We start from the raw sequence: 7990 nt of genomic DNA on the forward strand, positions 1-7990 counted from the left end.
GTTCTGGGGTCCCCTGGGCCCCTTCTCCTGGTCTGCTGTCACGCAGAGACGGGAAGAGGGGCTGAGACAGAGTCTGTATTGCCACACCCGGGGGGCTCAGCCTTCCTGGTGCCCCTCCTCATTCGCACCTGATTCTCCCTCCGTGAAGCCTTTGCTGTCCTGCTTCCCGGGCCTCCTCTGGGCGGCTCTGCCGCTCCTTCCCTTCCCGCATGCTCCCAGGCTGGCATGCCCTGGTGACGCACGTGGCTCTCAGCTGTGCCTGCACCTGTTCCTGGCCAGGTGGTCTGTCTTAACAGCTGTTCCTCTTCCTTGTGGAGGACTCATTTGTGGCAGAAAGTTGAGCATTCCCATTCCCGGTCCCTTCTCCCGACATGGCGGTAGCACTCCCTAGTCATTGTGGAGACCTGACGGTGGTCTCTGAGTTTCCAAGTGTCCCCTGGGAGGACTGCTCCAGCGGCTCCGTCTCTTCCCTGTGCACGCAGCTCCCAAATTTATACGGCTAGTGTCGTTTCTCCCTGGAGCTTCACACTTGTTCCTCCAACCACCTGCCTGTTCTACTTCTTTTTTTTTTAAGGTTTATTTTCCTTATTTTAGAGAGAGAGTGAGAAAGAGTGGCGGAAAGGGGCAGAGGGAGAAGGAGAGAGAATCCCAAGCAGACTCCCTGCTTGAGCTCAGAGCCTGAAGCGAGGCTCGATCCTGCGACCCCGAGATCATCACCTGAGCCAAAATCAAGTCAGACGTCTAACCGACTGAGCCACCCAGGCGCCCTTTTACTTGTCTGTTTACTAGTCTCCACTTTCATGTGTTTAAATTAGAATTCCTGCTTTCCCCTCAGACCTGTCCCTTCCCGTTCCATCCCAGGAATAGTGCCGCCGTTCACTTAGTTCTTTGGGCCAGGAACCTGGGACCAGCCTTGTTCATCCTCACATGCCACATCCACTTCTCTCTACCTGCAGAACAGATCCCCAGTGGCACCATTTGTGACCTGCCACTCTGACTCAAGCCATCATCTTCCTTGCCTGGACTGTTGCAGTAACAACTTTTAAAATATATTAATTTGAGGGGCGCCCCAGTGGCTTGGTCAGTTAAATGTCTGCCTTCGGCTCAAGTCATGGTATCAGGGTCCTGGTATCGAGCCCAGTGGGTGCGTGTTGGGTTCCCTACTCAGTGAGGAGTCTGCTTGACCCTCTCCCTCTGCCCTCCCCCCACTCATGCTCTCTTTCTCTCTTTAGTCTCTCAGATAAATAAAATCTTAAAAAAAAAAGTTTGAAGTGAGGTAAATACAGCTGGTAAAGGACAGGTGCAGGGAAAGACATGTTCCCCTCAGTGAGCTCTCAGAGCATCACTACCCAGCAAGAAGTCTGCCAGCTCTCCAGAACCCCACAGTGTGGGACCCCCCCACCCCCCAAAGCAGCTCTGTCTTCACAGGATAATCACCACCTTGCTTTGTTTTTCCACCAAAGCATGCGTTCTTTAACATTGTAGTTTAGCTTGCCTGGATTTAATGAATGTAATCTATCAGTAAATGTAGTTATGTATTGTGTATTCTGTGTTGTGTGTATATATGTAGTGTGAGGGTTTTTTTGTAAAGATATGTACAGACCTGGCTTCTTCACACGACTTTGTGTTGTGTGTAGCTGTGCATCATTTATTTTCATTTTTGTTCCATTGTATGACTATACCACAATCTCTTGACCTCCTCTACTATTGATAGATATTCGGGTGTTTTCATTTTTTTGGCTATTATGAACAATACTGCTATAAATACATAGCACATATACAACGGAGTATTACTCAGCAATAACAAAGAAGGAGATCTTGCCGTTTACGACAACATGGATGGAGCTAGAGGGCATTACGCTAAGTGGAATAAGAGAACGAGCATGTCAAATGATCTCTCTCACATAGGGAATCTTAAACAAAACAACTCACGGATAGAGTACAGGTTGGTGGTAGCCATGGGGGTTAGCGGGTGAACAGAATGGGTGAAAGTGGTCAGAAGGTACAGACTTGCACTTATAAAATGAGTAAGTCCTGGGGGTGTAACATACATCATGGCAAGTACAGTGAGCAATGCCGTATTGTACATTTGAAAGTTGCCAAGAGATCTTAAAAGTTCCCATCATAAGAAAAAACAATTTGTGAGTGTGTTGGTGGATGTTAACTAACTAGACTTGTGCTCATTTCAGAATATATACAAATATCGACTCCCTGTGTTGCACACCTGAAACTAATATAATATGAGAAGACAATTATATCTCAATTAAAGAAAAGAAAAAGGAACCCCCTCCAGTATCTCCTTCACAGCAAGGCCTTTCTTGCCTACCGTGGGCTGCATCTTTCTCTCACTTTATCGTGTTCTTCTCTGTACTCTTCCGTACCTGAAACTCTCTTTTCACCTGTGTTTCCTTGTCTGCTACCTGTCGTCCTTCACTAGTACATAAGCTCATTGAAGGCAGGGACCTTGTTGGTCCTTCACCCCTGCGTGTCCACTGGCCAGAAGAGTGCTTGGCAGAGAGAAGTGTGATTGATGGGTAGTGGTTGGCCACTTCTGGTCATGTGGGCCACGCAGGGCCACTCAGACCACTGCCCCATGGCTTTGGGTTGTTCCTCAGAGCTTCAGAGGGGACCAAGAAGCAAATGTAAGGATAAAAAAATAGCGTCTGCACTTGAATGGTTTTGTGACTAGAACTGTAACTGTGTACTTTTCAATACATAAAATTATGTAGCAAAATAGAGACACATGACAGGCTTTCCATCCAACAGCTGGAACAGTATTTTCATGACAATAGTGAAATATTTAAATTGTCCGGGGTTTATGGTTTAGATTCGTTGTGGCCCTTCATCAGTGACCTTAATGAGTTCTCACTCTCACTCTTCAAGCTGTTATCCTTGGTGTAAGTTTGCTTTCTCTGTCTCTTCAGGGAGAGTGTGAGGTGTTACAGTATCAAGCTGTGTGATTACATCCCGGGACATTTCATTCCCCCTTATTCTTCCAGAGGCGGATTCTGCAGGGGTGGGGGGAGGGGGATGTTAATCATTTGTTATAAGGCTCTCTGCATGGCAGCATGTCGGTTGCTACCCAGAATCAGAAGCGCTTCCGCTGGCTAGAAGCCTTCTTGGACGTGTCTCTTGGTGCACGATGGGCACACTTTTCGGTGTGGTTATACTCCGGAGAGGAAGTACTGGCTGAGGGTACTAGCTGACGGCAGCCTCGTTTCCAAAGTGGTTGTACCAGTTGACCCTCCTACCTGTAGGGCGCGGCTGCGGCCCCTTGGCCAGGCAGAAGCTTCTCGCCGGTTTTCTTACCTTGGGCTTCTGGGTGGTTCTGGTGGGAGGGTAGTGCTGTCCCGTGGTGGTTGAAGTCCCCCCCGCCATGATTCATGAGGTGAACATCTTGTCTTTTGTTCTGCTGGCCACTTAGGTATCTTTTTTTTTTTTTTGGTGACGTGTCTTTTCAAGTCATGAGCTTGATTTTCTTTTGGGTTGTTTATATATTTTTATTGATTTGTAAGGTGTTCTTGAGAAGTCCAGATGTGAGCCCTTTGTTGGTTATGTCTGTGGTAAGTATCTTCTTCCTCTCCGGTGCTCACCTTATCATTGTCTTAAAGGTGTCCTTTGATATCAGAGGTTCTTAATTTCAGTGCTATTAATTTTACCAGTCTTTTCCTTTATGGTTAGTTCTCTTTGGTTATTAACTTTATAGTGAGTCCAATTTAAGAAGCATTAAGATACTCTCCTATATTATCCTCTCAGAAATTTATTGTTTTCTATTTCATAAAACAACTGAAATTAATTTTGGGGGGAGTCTGCTTTATTGAGATAAAATTTGTAGCAATAAAATGTGCTACTTTAAGATGGACCATTCCTCAAGCTTTGACAGGTGTACCCTGTGGCATGGCCGTCTCTACGATCAGGATGCAGAATGTCTGTGGCCCCGGAGGGTTCCCTCATGCCCTTTGCAGTCCCTTCCTGCTTCCCGTGGCCCCTGGCCCATAGCTCCATTTGATTTGCTTTCAGATTACCGTAGTTTTGCTTTGTCTAGAATTCCATGGACATTGAATCACACAGTGCGCCAGACTTTGCTCACTTAGCACAGGGCCGTGAGAGTCGCCCATGGTGGTGTGCTCCTTTCTGTTGCCCTTGCTTCTCCACTGTACGAGAGACTGTGCCGTGCTCACGCACCCGCGGCTGCACATCTGGCCGTTTCCACGGGGGCTGCTGTGAAAGCAGTTGCTGTGAACACGCACATCAGAGTCTGGGGACGTGAGTTCATTTCTCTTGGGTAGCCGTCCACCGGTGGAATTGCTGGGTCTCAGGTAGGAATTGCTGGGTCTCAGGTAAGCACAGGGTTAAACTCTTTTTATTAGGAACAGCCAAACTGTTCCCAACGGGTAACCAGATCATTTTGTATCTTGACCGGTAATGCACGAGAGATTCAGTTGGTAAACTTGCCAACACTTGGTATTGCCAGTCTTTTTAATTTGAGCTGTTCTGTTCTAAGTAAAAATATTTCTACTAACGAAGATGTGTGGCCGTATCTTCTTGTGGTTTTAATGTTCACCTCCCCAAGGCTCACAGTGTGGAGCAGCTGTGATGTGCTTCTTTGCCATCCGTGTCTCCTTTGGTGATGGTCTGTTTGCATCTTCTGCCGTGTTTAGAAAACGTACGCCCCGGGTATCTCCTTCGCTCTGGCACGGCTGCCCCTCTCTCAGCACTCTGACAGCAGGCGTGCGGGGCCGGGGGGTTTCTGCAGATGCCAGCCGGGTGTCCCACAGTTGAACTCAGTTCCGACAGCATCTGCCTCGAGACAGCGTCAGACCCCACAGGTCAGGGACTCAGTCCCACAAGACTGCTCTCTCTCTGCCCGCCTTTCAGGTGCATTTGAAGGTCCAGCTGGTCACCTGTGCTTCTGACTCATGGGCTCTAAATTGGAGGTTCCCACAGCCCCCTCCTCAGGGTCGATTAACTTGCTAGAGTGGCTCGTAGAACTCAGGGAAGCAGTTTGCTCATGTTTATCGGTTTATCATAAAAGGATGTGATGAAGGGTACAGATGAGCCACCAGATGGAAGAAATGTGTAGGGTAAGGTGTGTGGGAAGGGATGGAACTTCTGTGCCCTCTGTGGGTGCACCCCTCACCCAGCACCCCCACATGTGCACCCGGTGGAAGCTCTCTGAACCCCGTCCTGTTGGGATTTACGGGGGGTCCTCACGGAGGCCTGCGATGACTCATTGACCCATTCCCAGCCCCTCCCCCTCCCTGGAGAACCGGGGGGAGGGGCTGGATGGCCTGAAAGTTCCGAGCTTCCAGTCACCGCTGTTCTTTCTGGGGACCAGGCCCACCCAGGAGCCCCCCCGAGTCACCTCATTAGGACAGAAGATGCTCCGAGTGCTCTTGGACGTAGGCAGTGAGGAGGGCCCCAGGAGCGCCGTGCCGGCCCCGGGTCAGAGACCAGTATGGAGATTTTCTATTATTTCACATGCCCCTTTTCTCCTTTGTCTTATATATTTTGATTTTGATCTTTTTTTTTTTTTTTTGGTAGCGTGGGGGGAGAAACTTTATTTTTTTTGCTTAAATATTAGCATCATTTGTGGAAAAGATTGCCCTTTTAACCTATGTTGAGGTTAGGGGTACCGACCCCTATACAGTTGAAAATACATGTGTAACTTTTGATTCCCCCAAAACTTAACTACAAATCGCCTCCTGTTGCCCAGCAGCCTTAAGGACCATGTACACAGTCAACACATAGCTTGTGTGTTGCAGGCATGCGCACTGTGTTCTTCCAAGACAGACAGCTGGAGAGGGAAGGTTACTAAGGGCATAAGGAGGAGTGGACCATGTTGTTCAGGGCTCCAGCTGTGTTTGCACGGGTCTGTTTCTGGGCACTCTCTGTTTTGTTCCCTTGGTCCAGTTCCCTTTGTGCTGGCGTCCCCCTGCCTCACCCAGGCTTCGTAATAAGTCTTGGTGCCCTTCGATGGACGTCTCAACTTACTCTTCTTAAAGAGTGTCTTGGCTGTGCGCGGTTGTTTCCATTTTCATGTATCTTTTAGAATTGTCTTGTTGCATTCAGAGAAGAAGCCTTGTTGACATGTTGGCTGTAGTTGCATGGAATCCATAGACTGAGTTTGAGGAGGACTGAGAACTTCCTAACGCTGAGGACTCGACCGGTGAACTTGCCCTGATCTCCATTTATCAAGGTCTTTAAACCTGTGATGGTTCTGGCACGTTACAGATCTGCACATCTTTTAAAAACGTACTTCTGCGTGTTTCCCATTGTAATTGCTGTCTTTGTAAGATTTTTCTAGCTTACTTGTACATAGAAACGCAGTTTGGTTATATGTATGGACCTCGTAATCAGCAATGCTTGCAATCTTTCTAATAACGCGTCTTGTTTCTTTTGGACTTTGTTCGTATGTACGCATAGCACCTGTGAGTAATGACTGTTTGACTTCCCCTTTTCCAAGCCTTTTATTTGGCAAGGATTTGTTAATTTTATGTCCCTTCAAGGAACCAATTTTTGGGTCAGTTTATCTTCTGTTTGTGTGGTTCTTACTAGACCAGTGATGTGTTCGGCACTTGGGTCCAGTAGGAGGTGTATCTGTGGCCTGAGTCCTTACTCCCGGTGGCCCTCCTTCCTGCCCATGATTGTTTTAACCTTGTGCTCTTTACCTTTGCCCATTTGTGTGCAGGTTTGGTTTCATTTTGGTGCTTTGCATATAAAAGATGAGGAGGCCAGGACTTGAAATGGCATTTCTTAGTGGCAGGGCCGGGCCTCATCAACAGCTACTGACCTTTGCAAATTGCTGCAAACCGCTGCTGTCTACCTGTTTTCACTGAGTGCTCAGGTCTGACACCATGGATCCTCATGCGGGGCTCACAGATTTGGTAGAGAGGCATGGGGGGCCGACCGCTAGCCTGTCCGTGCTCCCTGTCCTGCTTCACGAGTGCCGGCTCAGTCTCTAGTTTGTCATGTTCAGAAAAGCTTGTGCTGCCTCTCAAAGTCACGGGAAATACCATTCCATTGGAAAATAATAATACTATGCTTGATTTGTGAAATTTAATCAAAATAACTACCAGGAGTATTTTCGAAAGATAGTTAACCCCTTTTGTCTTTTCATTTGTAAAATGAGAGGGTTTATAGCTCTAAAATTCTACTTTTTGCTGATATAAAGAGCTGTTTATGTAGTCTTTGTTGGAAATATAACTGGACTAGGCATCCACTTTGGACAAACAGAATTTTAATCAGTTAATACATATAACTCTACAATTTTTAATCTTATATACTTTTAAAAGTTGTTTTGTTGAAATGCCAACCTAATGTGCATTCTATTTCATAATGGTTTTACTTTTTCATTTTATAGAATTAACACTGAATCCTCCGGAAGGAATTGTGGCAGGTAAGGTACTAAAGTTAACCTCTTTATAATCTACTTCTGACTGCCAACGTTGCCTTCAGAGTTAATTGTGGAAATTTTTTTTTTCCTGCAGGCCCCATGAATGAAGAGAACTTTTTTGAGTGGGAGGCGCTGATCATGTAAGTTAGTTATATGTGTTTCAAGTTTTCAAGACTTTCTTGGACATTAGACCTTTGAATCCATTTAGCAGTGGGGCTGTGCTTAGAAATGTCCATTAGGAAAAAGGGTTTGTGCATCTCTTGAATTTAGCTCTTTTCTCGTCTGCTAGTCTGATACCAGATAAGAGCACAGATGTGTATCCTGAGAAATGAAAATGTTTCCTTAGAACCAGTAAAAGGTTTAGTCGATTTTATGTTTCTAGAGTTTTACAATAATAAGGGTTTTTTCTTTTTTTTTTAAAGATTTTATTTATTTGACACAGAGAGAGCAGAAGCAAGGGGAGTGGCAGGGAGAGGGAGAAGCAGACTCCCCGCTGAGCAGGGAGCCCGATGTGGGGCTCCATCCCAGGACCCCAGGATCATGACCTGAACCAGAGGCAGACACTTCACTGACTGAGCCCCCCAGGCGCCCCCC

At 46.8% G+C, this 7990-nt stretch overlaps 1 non-coding gene across 1 annotated transcript; it reads left to right on the top strand.

The window, feature by feature from the left end:
* Positions 1 to 6: 6 nt before the first annotated feature.
* Positions 7 to 7980, top strand: LOC102736708 (uncharacterized). The gene is made up of 4 exons (XR_014142770.1): positions 7 to 6199; positions 7364 to 7399; positions 7491 to 7536; positions 7819 to 7980. It is a non-coding gene; the product is annotated as an uncharacterized LOC102736708 (transcript).
* Positions 7981 to 7990: the final 10 nt, after the last annotated feature.

This window comes from Leptonychotes weddellii, unplaced genomic scaffold, assembly GCF_054177405.1.
Source record: "Leptonychotes weddellii isolate Sample4059 unplaced genomic scaffold, ASM5417740v2 HiC_scaffold_9578, whole genome shotgun sequence".
Taxonomy (NCBI): Eukaryota; Metazoa; Chordata; class Mammalia; order Carnivora; family Phocidae; genus Leptonychotes; species Leptonychotes weddellii.